The sequence below is a fragment of the Numida meleagris genome, chromosome 1 (assembly GCF_002078875.1).
Source record: "Numida meleagris isolate 19003 breed g44 Domestic line chromosome 1, NumMel1.0, whole genome shotgun sequence".
In the NCBI taxonomy this organism is placed as follows: Eukaryota; Metazoa; Chordata; class Aves; order Galliformes; family Numididae; genus Numida; species Numida meleagris.
In genome coordinates this window covers 29,978,275-29,997,506 of record NC_034409.1, presented here as the reverse complement: position 1 = coordinate 29,997,506, position 19,232 = coordinate 29,978,275, and the positions used below count along the sequence as shown (strand labels likewise).

The 19,232-nt window shown below is 44.4% G+C and overlaps 1 protein-coding gene across 1 annotated transcript in view; it reads left to right on the top strand.

Annotated features, from left to right (window-relative positions):
- Positions 931-19,232, top strand: part of PRICKLE1 (prickle planar cell polarity protein 1) — a 61,391-nt gene continuing 43,089 nt past the window's right edge. Inside the window, exon 1 of the mRNA XM_021384964.1 lies at positions 931-1,093. The gene's annotated coding sequence lies outside the window, so the exon portion shown is untranslated. The remainder of the gene's footprint in view (positions 1,094-19,232) is intronic.

The following is a 19,232-nucleotide window of genomic DNA, read 5'->3' as shown; positions in this document are numbered from 1 at the left end:
TTATTCCTGATTCAGATCTGCTAATATACGACTGTAAACACCTCCGACAAGGTTATTTACAAGCCAGGCAATCTGATTTCCTATAGCTCTGGAGCTTGAAGTGGGAAGAAGTAAATGACGGAAATCATGCAGTGCTGCAAGCACAGACTAAATAAGTTTAGATCGTGGTGATAAGTACTACAGAAAGGCTCAGGGAGGTGGCATGGGAGAACACAGGGCAGGGGACAAGGAGGACCAGCACAGCGGATGGCTGTAAGCACCCCTTGCCACCACTGCCATCCTTCTCTTCTTTTTCCCTTTAGAATGTATGCTTTCTTTTTCTTTTTTTCCTATATTTCTACTTCATCCCTCATGTGTTTTCTTAAATTACTACAGACATCAAACCTCATTCTGATGGCAAAAGTGGTGGAGACTGCCCATAAGGAGGTGTCACCTGTTTGCGTTCTCTGAAAACTCCACACAGATGCAATCTGGAAGTGCTTATTTTCAGACTTCACTCAGATTTAAGAGGAGACGTTTGGAAATGCGGATCCCGCCCCCAGACCTATACAAAATTAAGTACATCTATATGGCATTGTTAAACAGCTCCATTGTCACTGACACGGCCCAGGGGTACGGCCGGTGCCCCGCCGCCCGGTTCAGCACCGAGGAGGGGAAAAACGTTTGTAAAGCCCCCAAACAGCGACAAACCAAGCTCCCACCGCCGCCCCAGCGCCTCAGCGATCTCCCACCCCTCGGGCGCACGAAGCCCCGCCCCCGGACGCGCCCCTCGCTCTGACCCCGCCTCTCTCCCCGCCCCGCCGGGTTTCTCCGAGCCGCCCGCCGCCCCGGCCCCACGGCGATTGGCGGGCGCGTCCGGCCGCAGCCAATGGGCGCGGCGGGAGGCGGCGGCCGCCGTCCCGGGCGCGGAGCGGGCGAGCCCCATTAGGGCGGGGAGCGGGCGCGGGGCTCGGCCACTCGCGGCGGGCGCGACGGGGTTGGAGGCTCGTCCTCACTCGTGCCGTCTCGGCGTGGCAGAGCCGGTGCCCGCCTCCCCGCTGTCAATGCGCGTGGCCCCGGCCCCCACCCGGGAGCGCGTCGCCGCGGCTCGGAGGTAAGCGGCGGCCGTGCGGGGGCAGCGGGCGGGTGGCTGGCTGGCTGGAGGCGGCGGCGACTGCTCTCTCCCGCCCGGAGCTGCGGGGCCGGCGCTGCCCGGGGCTTTGGGCTGCGGTAGCGCCCGATGACAAGCGGGCTGCCCCGCTCCCGTCTCACCGAGAGGGCCCCCGGAGCGGAGCGCAGCGGAGCGGGGCTGTCAGCGCGGTGCCGGCGGGGCAGAGCCGCGGTCTGTCACCGAGCCCCGCGGTGCCCGAGCCCCTCGGAGCGAGGGGGCAAGAGCCTGGGCGCAGGGCGCTGCCCGAGCCCCCGTCAGCGCTCGTGCGGAGGGCGTAGAGGATAACGGCGCGCGTTCTCCGCGGGCTGGAACCGAAAAGGCGCCTCAGATGAACGAAAAGTTCGGGTTGCGTCGCTCCGCTGTGATCTTGGAGCCGCGCGTCGTGCGGGGCGGCTGCCCCTCTGCCCAGCTCCGAGGGTTGCCGCGGGGCAACGCCGGATCCTCGTCCTCACGGCGCGGCGCCGGCTGAGAGCGGCTGGAGCGGGGCCGGCCGCGCTGCGGGGGGCTGTGCCCTGTGCGCCGGGTCCGCGGCGCTGCCCTCCGGCTGCGCGACAAAAGGGGCTCTGCCGAGCAGCCCGCGTCAGCCCGCTGCAGCCGTGCCGCCGGCTGGGCAAGGTGTGCGCCTGGGGAGCCGACAGGGTTAATGGCTGAGCTGTTAAGATTGGAGGCAGATGTGGGTGAGAGCAACAGGCGGGTCTGGCTTTTCCTAATATCCTGTGGCATGATAACTCTGAAGAAGGTAATTGTTTAAAAAAAAAAAATCTGTTTCAATTTAAGATTTATTAAGCAAGAAGAGCCCTATGTAAACACCAGAATCCTTTTCTTGCTTGGAAAGGCAAAAAAAAAAAAAAAAGGCTCCAAAATGTTAGCTGGGCTTAAAGGGGACGAGTGCAAACTGCGGGTGGATTGCCATGTCTGAGCGCAAGCAGATTATGAATTTCCTTTCCACTTTATTCTGCTTCTTACGGGGATGAGGACATTTAACTCTGGCTTTTGGAAAATGGCTCCTGTGCTTCTTTTCTAGCAAAGCGGTTCTTTCCAAGGCGTTGGTGAGGCGCTTAGGATGCGTGAAAAGGTAGCAAGCCTCCTCCAGAGGAGGAGAAGGAGCGGGAGGGCAGAGCCGGGCTTTGCTTGGACGTATAATAAGTGGGGAATGTACGCTTGTATCTGAGGCAGAGATCTGAGGAGTGACTTGGCACTCTAATGACCTGGCTTTGCACAACTTCAAGAGTTTCGTCTGTCTCCCCCTATGGTTATAATAAGAGATTAAATGTGTTTGGCATATTTAATTAATTAGCATATGAAAATCAGATGGCTTTGACTTTGTCATTGTTTTCCTGTGAAACTCTTCTGCGCTAATGAACGTCTACAGTTTATGAAGTAATTTAAATTGATTTGGTTCGTATTATGTCTTTGCTCCCTTTTTAATGCTTCAGCCTTTGTGTCCCAGCCTAGAAGTCCTCTCCCTTTGTACCACGGGTCTTGCACAACGCATTGTCACCACTTGCCGTGCGCAGCTTCTCCCAGCGCTGACCGAAAGCTGAGCTTCAGCGTAAAGGCACTGTTTGCTTGGGTGCTGGGGCTTGTGCATTCCAGGGGTAATCATACGTGCGGTGATGAAGACCATTTAAAACAAACCAAACCCGCTGGGTTTTGTTTATCCTTTCTACCACTGCTGTCCTCAAGTAGAGATCCCTGCTGGGGCTGGCAGGGCTGTAACCACGCATACGCCAAGACATCGCCTCTTAGTTTTATCATGACAAAGTGATCTCTTCCTGTAATTCTAGGAAAATAGTTCTGTGATCTTGCATGGCACTAAGAATACTTGAGTATGTGCTGGGTGCGTGTAAAGGCCAAGTGGCACGTGTCAGTATCAACTTACTTGCTTGTATTGAGTATGAAGCTTCAGCTTGGCCAGCATTGTTCTCTGTTCATGCTGTTTTAAATGGAGGTAAACTTGAGATTAGCTGTAACCACTGGTATATACTCTTTGTGAGCTATGCGTGCTTTGGTCCCGCTCCTGGAAGTGCTTACACCAACGCATAGCTTTTACTCATACACCTGCCCTGTTTGGCTTAGGGGATGTGTGATGGGAAGAAGCAGCGTGGGAGGGTGTAATGCAGCAATCCCTGCCTGCCCCCTCCCACCGCATGGATAAAAATGATGGGGAGAAACATGTTTTACAAGTTATAGCACACTGAAGTCATGATGTTTCTGGCAGAAATACCAAGATAGTCTATCACATCACTTCACAATTTGCTGAAGCTACATGTTTCTTCTACAGAAGCAATTCCTTGGCTGGTGTCAGAAGGATATTTCCAGTTACTGAAATGAATTTTTCAAGTGCTGTGCTATAATTCTTTGTATCTTGCTTGCTTATATTGTGCTATTGTGATCTTTTTTGCTGGTTAGGTGTTGTTTTTTGTTGTGTTTTCTTTTTTTGTAGAAACTAAGCAAATGATTATCAACACAAACCGACAACTCTCAAACATATTGTTCTGCAAGGGGATTTTTTCTTAAGTGTACAAAATGAGTGAAGTGCTCAGACATAAGAGGCACGAGCCAATACAAACACTTGTAGTATTTGTAAAATATCTGTGCATGGCAGCTTCTTGCTAGATTACCTTCTCTTGGAACTTTGCCTGGAAGGCAAACTTCTTAAAAGTTCTTAAATACAACCGTAAGATCTTCAGGATGATTTGGAGCCTATCAAGCTCAGAGAGTTGTTCTAGCTAGCAGACCTCCAGCAGACAGTCTTTCAGGCTGGCCTTCCTTTTCCAGTGGATTATACGTCAACGAAAGCTGTATCAAGAGCAGCTATTGCAGTTGTTCAGTGCTGATGTCATGCACTCCTGTCTGAAGCGTTGATTGATAGCCCCCCACAGCTTTTGCTGTTCTACTCTCCTTCGTTATCCTTTCTGCTGTGCCCCCTCACCTTCCCGTTCTACTGAGTTGGCAAAAGCTGGTGAAAGTATTATGGAATGTGCTCATAGACTTCTACCTGCAACAATTTAGTGCAGTTATCCTTCTTCTATCAGAGCACAGATCCCACAGCTTGCAAATACTACAGTCTTTGACTTTGGAAACAATTTTTTTTTTTTAAATGCTTCCAGTTGCACGCAATATTGGTTTCGTGGAGCTGCCACATGCCAAAAAAACCACTTCCAACTACCTTCCAAATATTGAAATGTGATTGATTTGCTTTCATTTTTAATAAGCTTTGTTTCCTGTGATATTTTTATCCTTTTTATAGCTTGTTGCCTTCTAATCTTGCACCAACTGGCCCCAATCTTAATATCATATGATCTCAGAACCAGGTTTCTCCGACGGCAGTGTGCCAAAACCATGTCTAATCTGTGTGTTAATGCAGCATATACAACAGCTCTGGCTTCTCACAGGATTTGATCACTGATTTGTATAATTGCAACCAGCATGATTAAAAAATCTGCATGTCAATATCATGATGCTTGTAATAAAACCTACAGATGTTTCTAAAACAGGGTGATGTCAGTCTTTAAATTATTTTTAAAGAGAATCTGCTGTCCAAGGATTTTCATTTCTGAAGGTGTTTGAGGTTTGAGTGATCTCAAAATAACAGATGCAGCTATGAACATAGCAATGTAGGCTTCGAGTCATGCTGAGGGCATCATCTTGCATACTCTAGCCCTGCAAGAGAGCTGCATCTTCTCTTGCTAGTCTCTATGTATACATTTTTCACTTCAGCTGGAATGAGTTCTGGTTGAATCTTTTAAAGGTATCCAGACAAGTACTGATATACCGCTCCTCTCCCCAGTATTCTCATGAGAGCAAACAGCCCTCCTCTGACAGAAGTGCTGTAACTGTTCAGCTTTGCCCACCTTCCTTTCCTACAGTCTCCTCAGTTAGTGAATTACCCATGTGATGGAGGTGGTGCTGGCTCAGCAAGAGCCTGCCTAGCTGCACAAGTTCTGCTCAGCCAGCCCAGCACATGACTCCTCGGACACTGCCTGCACCCATGGCCCATTGCTCTCACAACACAAATAGGGGACAAACATAAGGCCTTCTTGCAATTTCAAGTGTGGATCAACTTGTCTAACCGCAGTGGAAGTTGACTCGCTTAAAAGTATGTTTAAAAACTAGTGCATGATTAGCAAAGGTGTTTTTTAAAAGATCTATTTGTAATCAGGTGTTATAGTTAACCACGTAGAAGTTCAAAAGTGGTTGTAGAGAAATTAAATGTTTGTGTGCATGCTTTATGATTAAAGTATTTTGACTTGTATGACATTTATGGAAAGGGGCTGAAATATTTTTTGCAAGTTCGGTATTTCTGTAGAAAAACAAAAGCTTCAGAAGCTGAGATGACAAGTCAAAATGTGAATATTTATACACTTGTAAATGAATTTTATGGAAGCATTGAATAAATGTCTGAACATAACATATTTGCATCTCTGTATACAAACTGCAAAATGCATTATGCTAGGTCTAGAACCTTGCTGGTGAATTGCAGATGTCTTTTGTACAAGCATACATATGGCTTTGAGAGCTTTGAACTGTTTCCTCAAGCTTCAGTCATCAGAGAGATCATATGGATAACTTCATTGCAAGATTTTTTTCTTCTCTTGTTTGCAAAGCATGGTGGATCTGTTTGATAAATACTGAGTTCCAATTCATCCTAGGACTGAAATGAGTGAGTTCTGTACATATGGAATATGGGAGTGAGATGCACAGAGGATATGTTTATAGTTAGCAAAACTAATAGTTGGAAGTGAATGCAAAGGAACCTAAGCCTAAACAGCTTGGCAGGCCAGTAGCCAATGAATGTCTTTCAGTACTGCCAAGCATGTCACAAGCATGCTGAGCTCTCATCTGTACAGAGGTACTAGAAACATGCCTAAGTTCCAGTCTTTGGAGAGTGTTACCTGGAGTACAGCTTTGCTCTGACTTTGCAGTAATGTGGATTTCAGTTGGCATATGCTGTGGGTACCACTACCACACGAAAGCAGAGGGAGCTGCCTGAAGAAAGCCAGCAGTCATGTTACGACAGTTTTTTTTCCACAGCCTTTGTCCCCTTTCATGAGGCATTGACTGACATGGGAAGGGTACAGGGAATGGAGGTGAGTGTCAGAGTGAGGGTGGAGAGCACTTGTATGGTAAGTGGGAGTCCCACTTATTGCCTTTAAGTCTGAGCTGCCAGCAAGCTGTTGAAGTGCCATCCCTGGCACTCCACCAGTTGAACACAATCCTGAGAGTACTCCCAGCAAAGGGTGGGCTGTTGGGTGGGCTAGTGAGCTGGGAGCTCAGTAGCTGCTCCTGAACTTAGGAAACACTGAGCCTTACCCAGCCCTTCATATGGTCAAGCTAATTGAAGAGTTTTCATGGGGGATTTCAGGTGTTGTGAAGCTGTAGTTCAGCAGTCCAGGCTAACAGCCAATTTATTTATCAACATATGATTTTTCTGATTTTCCTGTTACATAAAAAGGATTATTTTTTTGTGCAAGAATAGCTGATAGCTTCTTAAAATAGCTGCTGCTATATTGAACTTGAGCAATATGGGTATGTGAACTGAAGTGACCACAGTGACAAGCAGGCATCTGTTTCATTGTTGCATATTTACTGCCAAGCAGGTTTCTGTGCAAAATCTCTGCTGACAATCAGAGCTCTATTGTCTAGTTCTGAATCTGCCACACTTCAGGCTCCAATTTCAGTGGATTTGTTTTCAATGTCTCTTTATCTGTCTGTCTTCTATTGCACTATAGCTGTTTATAATCCTTTCTGACCTACTAGTTTCTAAGTGCATCTTAATGTCTTAGAGTTGGTGGTGTAGAGAGGTACTGATATGATAGAGACTCTTGACTGTGGTATAATAGCACAGAGTTATACTTCCTGGCTGTATTTTAAGAATTCAGGCTATATAGGGCTGCTGTTCACTTATGGCTGAGGTTCTCCATTGTTGTTTTTTTTTTTTTCTTTACACAAGTCAGTGTTCAGCTTCCAAGCAACAACTCCAAAACATTCTGAGTTGGATATTCAAGAGATGCTTGTTCTTGGGTCTCTTTCTACCTTCACACAAGCACTGGAAGTAGACTAATGCTTTGACATAACAGCTCTCATGGAAACTAGCAGGTAGATCTTGAATTATGTGACTTCTTCCTTCAGTAGGTAAAGTCATCCTTCTTTGTCCAGTTCTGTGCATTTACCTTCTTCCTGCTTTGCTGCATACAAAATCAGTCAGTACTTAATGCCATTGTGGGAAGAGAATCCAGACTTGCTTTTCAAAAGGAAACTTCAGACATGCATATCTACTGGAGTAAAGAGGAAGACTTAAACAAGTACATGAGCTGCAACACCAGTTGTGCACACAAATGAGGGTGGGAAAGAGCATCTGCAAGCAGGTAGTGACAGTAATATCCTGGCAGTGTTGGACTCTGAGTGATGAATGACTTCAATTTTGCATTAGGATGGTAGACATGATACAATGAAGTCAATCTGTAGTCCCTCTGGAAGTGTGTTCCTTGCCAGGGTGGTGACAGAGGAGCTTTCTAATCACATGCTACTGGTACCCAGAGAGATGATGATAAAGCAGTAGCTTCAGTTGTGCCCAGCAGGTCAGCGTCGGCTTCAGCAGGCCCCCAGCAGGTCCAGACCATTAAATTGTTCTGACACCTCTAAATCAACCAGTACTTTGTCAGACTTGAGTTCCTTGATGAGTCTTGCTCTCACTAACTGATGCAGTGCTAGTTTTCTGAAAGACTCTGAAGGGTTTGGGAACATCTTTTATTTTAGCTTGGATATGAGTCATTGTTCGGCACCATTTTCTAGTACTAGAATAGTTCCATCTCTTGTCCCCTACTTCTCTACTCCAGAGATAGGAAAGTCAGCTCTTTGCCAATAAAATGGCCCTGTACTCATTTTATAGATCATCAGTAGGAAACTATAAATCAAAGATGTCTATCAGAAAATGTAAAGGTAATACTTCCATAACTTTATTTTAAAGCCAGTGTAACAACTGGACTTCTGACTTCTTAATAGTGATCCCAAGCCTTTAAAAAAAAAAAAACAAAAAAAACTGGATAAGCTACAAGCTCCCCACCACAACCCCCAGCTGGAGCCTCTATGCTTCCCTTCACTTGTGTACTCTGTTGGTTTCACAGTTCATATACTTATGTTGTTTTTTTTTTTTTTTTTTTTAAATCTCCCCCTGCACTCTGGTGGGAAACATGTCTGCAGTTTCCTTTCAAACACACAAGGCTTGATTCTCCTCTCACAATGGCATAAATTGTGAAGAACTCCTCTGAAATCAACGAATGTAAAGACATGGAAAATGGGGTGAGAGAAGAGCTCAGCCTCTGGTTTCTATTTTTAAGCAAGCCTGGTTTAACCTAAAACTGTTCAGTGTGCCACTGTGACTTTATGTTGTAGATATCTGTTGCTATACTTGTTTCTCTTCATACATAATGCTTCATTTTAATATATAATACATTACAGCTAGTACTCATAATAATGATGCACATTTCTTTAATACCACGGTACTACAACATCTACTTTTGTAGTTAATAACTAGTATACATGGTAAAGTACTTACCTTGCTAGGATCAGACCCTACAAAAAGTCTGCAGCGTGGCTGTATTTCTGTGCAAGTCCCAAAGGAAAGAAGGCTGGATTGACTACGTCCATACAACTTCAACTTCCGTTGTGGTTTTCTACTGCTGTAGTTCTCATCTGTGAATCACATTCCTTGTTATCCAGCTTCAAGATACTCGTTCTTCATAAACAAAACTCTTTCAGCTGTTGTTTTTCCTGTGCTTGAGAAGTGTTTGGCTCTGTTCTTATGATTTGTACATACTCAAGAATTTATTTTAACTTCAAATTTTCCCTGAACTGCTAAGTACTTGGCAATAAACCTGGAATATCCACACAATTTCTGCCATTGCCTACGTTTTGGTGGTTGTTTGCATTTGTTTATTTTTTGGCAGTGAATTATGGTCCTTAATTACCATCAGTAGTCAAATAACTGAATGAGATTATACAGCAGTGCTGTAAAAACTGTTCACGCTGGCTATGATCTGTGCATGTGTGGATGTCTTTGAAAACAGTCACTTCATTCATTAACCAGTGCAACAGGCTCCAACCCTACCACTATTTAGTTTTTGAAATTAATGCAGTGTTCTCTACCTAACTGAAACGTTGCTTTGACTGCTTCTTTTTATAGTTTAAAAAATAACATGAAATAATTGACTCTTGTAATGTTTTTTAACTTGGATGGCTAATGGCTTATTTGAATTTGTTTGTTGCTCGAATAGCAAATTGCTGGTGTCCAAAAGGAAGTCTCTTTCAGCTTGAAGAACACAGTAGGCTGAGTGTATCACTTAGTTTTTATCTCTGACATGACTGTGATGTGAGTGAAAACCCTATCATGTTTAGCTTCTTCTGTTGCTCAGCTCTTAAGCTTTCCTCTCCAGCTTTAATCTGTGCCCTTCATTCTCCCCAAGACAATAGCTTGCTTAACTGGTGTGTTATGGTGTTTATATTCAGCATATCAGTGAAGCATCAGGTATAGAAAATACTGCAGAAGCATGCTGTGCTGCACAGGCTGTTGCAGAACTATCATCTGCATGGCTTCACAGCCACAGAGGATCTCCACGACCAGTTTATGCCTTCTTGAAAACCAAAGGTTTTTCCCTCGTCTCTGTTTTGTGTTACTCAGCCCGAGGAGAATGAATTCTGGATACTTGCTTACTTAATTCATCATAGTTAATTTGTTGCAGCTCAACTGTGGCTCTTTTGAGGTCTGACGCTGAGGTAGCACGGTTATGGAGGCTAAAGCAGGGTGTGTAGATCAATGCTGCTGTGAGTCGTCGTGACTGTGTGCAGCAGTGCTTGCCTGCAGCTGATGTGAGGAGTGGTGAGGGCAGATACATATGCTTGACATATGATTGTCAATAAAATATGCTCTTATTTATGAGCTCATACCTCTCGCATTTGTTCTGATAGAGTAGCCCTTAGTGTGGAAGAGGGAACTGGCAGTCTTCTGAATGCAGAGGTGTGCTGGATGTCTTCCCAGCAGCAGGTTTTGTTCATTTCTAATCTGATGGCTTTGAGATGGTTTTTCATGTCATTTTTGAAGCATCAAGCTCCTCTGAGACTCATTGGTAACTACAGTGCATAGCTGGAAGAAAAACTAGTTTTGGTAGTGTTTTGAAAGTATAATCTCAGGTATGCAAAATTTATCTTTGAGTACGTGATGGGGAAACAGAGGGGTCCAAGGCTACAGTATGAGAGAGTGGGGAAAATCAGTCCCTCTCATGCAAATGGGTGTAGAGATGACTTGAAGGAAGACCTCAAATATTTGCCAAGCAGTGTGAAGCATCTTACCAACTTCATGCACGAAGCATCTTCCACTGAAAAGGTATAGCATCGCATCCAGATTTGAACAGTTGTTGACTACTGCAACCAATAAAAAGACAATATCATGTTGGTGACTAAAGTCTCTGAAAAGACTTCAGTAATCTTCTGCTGTGTAGGAAAGCAAGTTACAGAAGACTTGACCTTGCGAAATGAAGATGTATTTGGAGAGATTCAGAGCCTGAACTTATTTGAGCAGTTGTTTCCATAAATACAGAGTTGATGGTGCAATACTTCTGCAAGATAGTCTGCTTTGGAAGCAGCTATTAGCTTAAAGTAAATTTTAAAAAGCAATCTTTCTGGTAATGTCAGATCCACTTGCTTGCGATCTTGGTTTGTATGTAGGTACCCTAAAAATGTGTGACCACTGGTTAGGTCATTGTTAATCTAGTCCAGGCATAATTTAAAAATCACTTTTTACCTCACAGATGCTCTTGGACAAAATATACACATCTTATGTTGCAATAAGCACAAATGTAGGGGATCAGGAGCATATGGCACCGCTTAAGCAATTTTTCTGTTCAGTTAGATGTCCATGGTACTCAAAGTAGAGAAGGGTTTAAAACTGCTAGAATATGCATGTATTCAGGACAAAAGACATTCATGGCAGGGGGAATAAAGCAACATTAAAAATAAATGCCAGCAGGCCTTGTGATCTTTTGAGCTACTGGTTAACACTGTTTCTGAGCTTCATTCTGGGGAGCCGCCCCAGAACAGAGATGTCCCTGTAGCTGTGAAGCCATTGGTGGACGTGCATCACCAGAGTGGCTGCCTGAGGAGGTGCGGGGGGATCCCAGAGGTCACGGCCGTACAGGCTGACCTGAGGAAGATCACTTGAAACTGCATAGGTGTCAAATGCATAGAACGAATGATAGTCCTGCATGCTTTTGCTTAAATACTGGGATGCAGGGCTCGAGTTTTAACTACCTGTGTGTGTAAGGGAAGGCAGGCTCGTCTCGCAGTGCCCCTCCGGGGTCTCTTGAAGCCGAGCTCGGCGAGCGGCGGTCCTCAAGGAGCAGCGGGGAGGCCGCTGGGTGGCACTCGTGAGCTGGCGGCGGGCAGGGTGCCGCGGGTGCGGCCTGCTGCGGGGCGGGCCGGGCCGTGCTGAGCGGGGGGGGGGGCCGCGAGAAATGCCGGGTTCGGGGAGATGAGGGCGCCCGCGCTGCTTTCAGAACGCTTCGTCACACGGCGTTGCTTTAGGACGTCGTGTAAGGATCTGCTCTGTGACACTGAGAACAAAATAAATGCGTACTTTTTTTCCCCTTCAAATTATTGAGCAAAATAAATGAATTTGGAGGCCAGACGGTGCTCTGACATTGCAAAAGAGTCCTTATTTTTCCCCTTTCTCTGCTGTTTGTGCCTCTGTCGATCTGCTGCTGTCCAAAAACTATGCTGCAACCGAGCTGAAAAGGAAACGGGCCTAAAAGTCCCAGCCCATGTGCTCAGAAACCTGCCTGCTCAAACACCTTGGGATCGATACCACCCTTCCTTTCCCTGCCTGGAGTAGGTGCAGCTGTTCTTTGTGAGTGGTCTGGGAGCTCAGGGTGAAATGAACATTCAGGCTAATGGGAGAGGGAAGGCAGAAGCCAAAGCAGCGTCGGTCTGTGTGAGGGACTGCGCTCCTCTGCAGCGGGAGCAGCGGCCTTTACTTGCCCGGCCTTTCCCTAGCCAGCCTTCGGAGGAGGGTTGCCGCCTGCTGTGGTGGCTGTGCCGTGGGGATGTGAGCGCTCTGAGCGGATGGAGAGAGGCACAGCCTGATAACCGCCGCTCCACAAACATGGGAGACAATGGAGGAAAACCAAACACTTTGAAGTCTGTCTCCAGGCCCCTGGTAAGCTGCCCCAACTAGTTTAACTAGGCCCAGGAGAGGAGGAGGGAGGAAGAAATGGGCTTTGCTGAATACCTCAAGGAGCACTTCCTTATCTGTCATTCCTAGAGAGCCTTTGCGATGAAGTGAGCCTGTCCTGCAGATACAGCGGTAAGATTGGCCTACCTGAAATAGTAGGAGAGGTGCATCTGATTGGGTTAAGCATTCATGGGTCCCTGTGTACATACTGTTAATGTTAGATAATAAAGAAGAAGCTGATTGGGGTCAGCTCATTGGCCGTTCTTTCAAGGGAAATACAGGTAGGTGCTAAACTCAGGTCTGAATAACCCTATTTGGCATACCAGTGCTGTGGCTGTCATAGGTTTACTCTACTGCCCTAGAAAAGAGAAGGAACACCTTAGAAGGCAGTGGAGATTTCAGGTGAGCTGCACTGCACAGTGCGAGCAGCCAGCTATTTCCAGTGATGCAGGGTGACCCTTGGGCAGGAGAAGGATGCAACTCAACTAGCAAACGAGAGAAAAGGCACCAGCTGGATAGCACACAGCCAGATCTGCACATGTGGAGGGATTTAAGCTGCTGAAAGCTGAACCCTGAGCTCTGTGCATAGTGATCTTCCTTCACTTCAGAGTAGTCTAGCTGCATAAGTATTACATATGGGCAAAATATTCCCAAGTATTCAGAAAATCTTACATAGCAACTCCTTCCCACTTCTTTTCTAGCAGAATTTGAGCATTTGGCCAACCTCACCAAAATATTGTTTAAAAGTAAAGTGGTGGTTTTCTTGGAATGTTAAGCATATGGTTTGCGTGTTTTTTTTAGCTTAATCCTCGTGTTACCCTGTTCATGTGTTAAGCGTTACTGACTTTATAGCTTTTGTGACAGGAATGTAAGACTGAGGTGCTAGTAATGGATTACCTGAGTGGCAGGCATCGAAGCCGTTAACAAATAGACCAGAAAGCGTTTTTGTCTTCTGCAAATACTGGTTAGTGCTACACCAAATAAAGACCTGCCCCCCATGTGTGTATCCTTCTTCCCACAAGAGAAAGAAAACATTCTTTTGGGGGGTTTTTTGTTCTTTGAATTCAATCTTGGGAAAGGAAACCCTCAGTAGTAAATAATTAGGTTAGGAGTTAGCAGGATGGACTTAAATGAAAGTGCCTCCTTCAGAGATTCCTCTTCCATCTTAATTATACAATGGAGTTTCTCAGTGCTGCTTCCTGGTATTCATCCAACCCTGAGTACCTGTAACAATTAACATTCTCCCACATGGCTCGCAAACCCTTGGTCAGTGTTTAACAGCATGTTTGTGTGTGGCAGTGGCTTAACCTCTCCTCGAGGAATCCTTCCGTCCTCATTCTGCCTTTCTTCCTTGTCCTTTCCTCCCTGTTGTTTGTGGTTCATGTGTTCAGTTTATATACAGACTCTAAATACTAGCATCGCATAGCAAGAGCAGTGTCTCCTCTGTCTTGAGAAGAAGCTATAATTGCATCAAAATTCCAGTTTTTAATTGTGTATCTGTAGTAGTCCTTATCTAATCTGCTGTTCGCACATGCATATCAATTTGTTATAGTCATAAGCTGCTGATAGAGTATGCTGTTCCACTCTCTTAGTGGAAAAAGTGAAGTGATTCCTAGGCTTCTCTTACTGCTGTTGTCTTCACATTCACGATTGGAGCAGAGTACTGTACTGGTTGCCTCTCGTCTGGGGCTTGGTCTGTGGTGCTTTGTTCTGCCACAAAAGGCTGCCCACTGTGACCTTGTGCCATGAGCAGAGCTGAGAGATGTCATGAAATGGAGCATAACTGGTGGCTCTCCCACAGTGGTAGTCTGTCTTTAAAAGCTGAAGAGGTGGATGGAAATGCAGGGTGCAATATTTGCCTTGCAGGCTTCTGAGCACCCTGATGTTCCACTCTTATGCAGCAGCCTGCAGACACTGCAAACGTAGTTTTAAAGCAATTTCTAACTTTGGGAGATGGATGTGAATTAACACCAAGATTTCTAAAATACTTGTTATGAAGAGATGAGCCTTGACAACAGTGCAGTAGTACTGGTGTAGGAACAGCAAGGTATTAACAAGATATAGGGATGTGAAAGCAAGAGCTAGCTATGAAATACATATTGGCCAGCGCATAGCTTCGGTGTTAGGAGGCAGGTAGTTGGACCTTCAGTGCTGTGCAACTTACAAGAGCTTACTGGTGTGGAATAGGTACAAGTGATCGCAGTCTGTAAAGTACTTATTAGCTAGTGGTAACAGTAGCTAAAAAAAAAAACAAACAAAAAAAACCCCACCATTCCCATCCACCTCCAGTGAGAAAGAGAAAACAGTCAGCTCTCAAATTCTTGTGTGCTTCTGGAATATGGGAGCTGTCTCTCCTACGTGACAGCTTTCACTCCTGATTGCTCAGCCCTGGTGATAACTTTATTATGCAATCATGAGGCATTAAAATTGCTGTAGAGGAGTGTTCAGTGTTGTGTTACTGCTCTTGGAAAGGAAAACAAGCCTGAAATGTTTGAATATGTAGTTGCATCTGCGATATCAGTCCTTTGAACTTCAGCGGTTAGAGCACTTCAGGATTCAGTACTGCATGCTATTTGTGATGATCTTGATCTTGAGATATCTTCTTGGGCTGCTCTAGAAGGTGACTCCAAGGATCAAAGTTACACATATTCAACACCAGAAGAGATAATGAGTTACTGGAAATTATTTTACCCATGAGAATGACTGACAAATAGATTGGAATCTTCAGAACAAGGGAGGAATGGGAATGGCCCTTATTTTAAAGCAGTTTTTCTAAAAAATAAAAGGTGTTAATGGATAACTACAGTGTTCTAACAAACATGCTTTGCATTTAAAAATACAGATATTTTTATTTGAAGCTTAGAATATGATAAATCTTACCGGAAGTACTAAGTATTTTGTCTGCCTGACTGCTTCCTATCAGTTAAAAAACTGGACGTGCATTGGATTGATAAGGTATAACCCTGAAACTTTTTCCTGTATGTGATCTTTTAGAATTCTTATCACATTCTAATCGTGTCTGGCAGCGTGACGCACGCCTTCAGGGGATGACAGACTGTGGTCATGTGGGATTTTTGTTTTCAAGACTTCTAGCATAAATTTTGGGAAGCTTATGTTGATCAGGTAACACTTCTGCTTCTGAGTGGATCATGTGCTGTCTGCACGCCCACATGTATTATGTATGAGTAGTGCAGGAGCACAAAAATTTGACAGTATGGGCAACAGTCTCCAGCTGATATTCCATAGTTCAATATTTATGCTGTAACTAGAGCAAGCTAAGGTTCAGCAGGATTAATAGCTCAAGGAAAGCCTAGTGATGTAAGTGTAATTGTTCTCATCTCAGTATTGCTTCAGTCTTAAAAAAAAGAATCAAAGCAGACAAGTGTAGTTCTGCTGTCCTTTGAGTGAATGGAGACTGGTGAGCCTTGCCAGGCTCCAGAAGGGCCTTTGTAGAGCTCTTCCGTTGCTGGGATCCCAGAGTCAGTAACATGCCTGTGCAGCTCTGCCAAGTGCCACCTGAGGTTGGGTTCTTGTTGCGTGCTAGTCCTATGGCAAAGGACTCTCGTGCAAGTGGATTACATTAAGATGTAATCTAGTGCTATTAAAAAGTAAGCCCATTGTTTCACCTGTCTTCATGGAACAACTTGCTTTTGGATGTCACTGTTGTCCTTTTCCCCCACGCTTCAGGTACCAAATGTCTTTCCTGGAAGCAATGTTAAGAGTGAAATTAGTAGGGCTGATCAGTGAGAAACTCCTTTTTTTATTCTGTAGAATGCTCTTCATAATATGTGCGCAATAATTTGTCTCCGTTAACCTCTTCTTATACCTTTTTCCTAGAAAGTTTGATGCCTCTCATGGATGTTTAGACTTTTCCAAAGGCTCCTTCCCCTTCACAGAAATGTCAAAGATGTTTTTGTCTTATTTGACTAAACAAGGCTACTCAAGCAAGTTCAGGAGGGCTGACATTACACAGGTGACTACTACTGAACACTTTTGCACAGCAGCAGCTCTGTTCCATAAATTTGGCCTAAAATATTTACTGCCCAATTCAGGCGATCTCAGGTGCCGCTGTTTTTGCTTGTTCGTCTATTTGCTTATATAGGACTGAATTAATTTGATAGACCAAGCTTGGGAGCTTTGTCTGTAAAGCCGTCATATGGAGCATCAGGGCAGCTTCTGGACAGAAGCTTCAGATAACTGTGTAGTACTGCTGGGAGCTTCACTCACAAAATGAAGATCTAAAAACACTGAAAAGGCATTTTGTGTCTCATTCTGATATTCTTCACTCCTCTAATGCTTTGTGAGGGGGAACTCTTGGGCAGATCTACCTTGTATAAAAGTAATCAGATTTGGAAGTTTCTTACCTAAGTCTTATTTGCATCTAAAGTACTGCAGATGTTCTTTCCTGCCACAGGTTAACTTGGTCCAGGCTAATGGAATAGTCTGGCTCTACTCTATTCCCACTCAAGGTCTTGAGCTCAGCGGTGGGTATAGAAATGTTCATTCTGAAGAAGACGCTCGGGGATGACAGTAGCTTAACATTCAACAGTAAAAATGCAGGAGATAAAGATTAACTAATAAAGAAGATAAAGAAGAGCAAGTTTCAAACTGTTTTTTTTATTATTATTTGGACAAAAGCAGGCCTATAGTTACCCAATATGGACAGGGTACTGACGGCAACATGGCTCTGAGTTGAGTGGGAGTTGTGCACCTCAAGGGTGACTTAGCAAGAGTGTTGTACGCATCAGGAAGCAAAGCTATTGTAATTCTCTGAAGTGTGAGCGGTAATTCTATATCTGTATCTCATAGTGGATTTTAGCTTGGTTGTTTTTAATGTGAAAAACAAGCAAATACAGTTGTCATTATGCTTGAAATGGTATAAATTCATTTTAATGGAGAACAGCAGTTCTGTAGCACTTCAAGCACGATCTCCCTAAACCAAAGCAATCACCACGCTGGATGGAGGAGTTTGATCACAACTGTAAAACATTGGTTTTCACACCCTCAGATCATTGTAAAACTGAATTTTGACCCTTATGCTTGTTTTACCACTCAAACTTAGTTATGTCATGTCAAACCCGATACAAATCCTGTCTGAGAGCTGGCATAGTTACTCACCGCGCTGCCCCCAGGAGAAGGTACCGGCACTTCTGCAGAATTGTTCTGATTGGAAACAACCTCAGGAAGTCATTCAGCTTTACCTCTCAAAGCAGGGCTGAGAGTGAATTTTCATCATCTTGAATCAATGCAGCTTTGGGATTTCTGCAGTGGGTCCCTTAGATTAACTGACAGTAAGTAAGCCAATGTCTCTTTATAGATCATATCTTCATAAGCTAGAATATTTTTAATGGATTATGTTCTAATTGAAGAATTGGGGTAATAGAAAAATCCAATTTTTCCTTCCCTTGTACATACAGTGAATCTTTAAGGGTACCATACTGCATCACAGTCAGTTACATAGCATATTTATAAGTACTGTTTACATAGCTTCTGTAGTTCTTGGACGCTTACTTGCTAATGTAGTTGGCTGAATGGTTGTCTGTAAATGGCACTGGAATGAAAATATCTTCCACATGCTGTGAGGAGGTGATTAAGAGTCAGTTGAGATATAAGTAGGATTTCTTTCAAACATAGCTTAAATATTAATTTAGAAGCCATATCAATGAAATATAGGCAGTTGTTCTCCACTGAACTTGGTTTCATGTTGCTGTAAGGAGATGCTGTATAGACGGTTGAGCGCTGTTGTGCTCGAGTCACAGCAGTCATGTAGGACAGCAGACCCTTCTCTTCTGCATGGCTGTGAAATGGGTCAGGGCTTTGTTCTTAGAATGTTTTCAAGAATGGGAAAGGCTTCAGAAAGAACCACTTAGGAATGCAAATCTACAGTAATTCCAGAGGAAAATACAAATAAAAAGTTAGAAGATTGTAAACTCCTAAATCTCTCCATGGTTGGAAATGAGGCTCAGGAATTGGTTGTTCTAAGGGAATACAAATCCAGTACTTACAACTGAACTTGAACTTCCAGGTTCATCTTGTTTTATATGCAGAATGTCTGCATCATGCTCCTCGTGAGTTGCTCAGAGCTGCACACTCATGTCTTTCAGAGAACTTCTGATTGTGATTTCCTTCCAGGTGATTTGGGAGTAATGAGGAAGTTTGATAACTCACCGGCTTCAAAGAAAAAGCGAAGCTCTGAAATTGCAGATGCCCAGAGATATCCACAGAAATTTAGTGGAAGTTTGTTTCAGTGGGAATTATCACAAAGAGTGTCTCTAAGTTCCTGTGGCTACCCTGAGGATCTGAAGACAGTTCAAGAACTGTTCAAAATGTCTGAGTGTAACTAACAGGCCTGTTGTTGGTGAGGGCTGATGGGGCTGGTAGGAATGCTGGCCATGCTGCAAAAGGATCCTGCTTCTCAGGATGCACAAATCCCTGCTCCAGAGTAAATTTGTCATTTTTTCTGTGCTGTAGTCCAGCGTGTAAGTCTACCACTGTTTGGTCAGATTACATCATCATAGGTAACTAATTAAAATGTCCGTCTTTCTGGGAATTGTTAATCGCTGCTTAATTCTTTTTCATAGGTTGAGCATTCAGATACTTAGGCTGGATGTAGGAAGTCTTACTGCTGTGTAAAACACAGGTACTCTTTACTAATCCAAACAGCAAATTCCTACCTACAGTGAACTTATCTTTGTCTCTCCTCACTTCCCTATCCCAATGTGCAAAAGAGGAGAAAGATCCAGAGTATCAGTCTGAATGTGAAAGAACTGTTTGACGTAGATACGATAACACTTTGAGAACAGTAGAGAGAAAAGTGCTCATGTAGGCCCAGCTTCAATTGGCTCAGTGCACTAT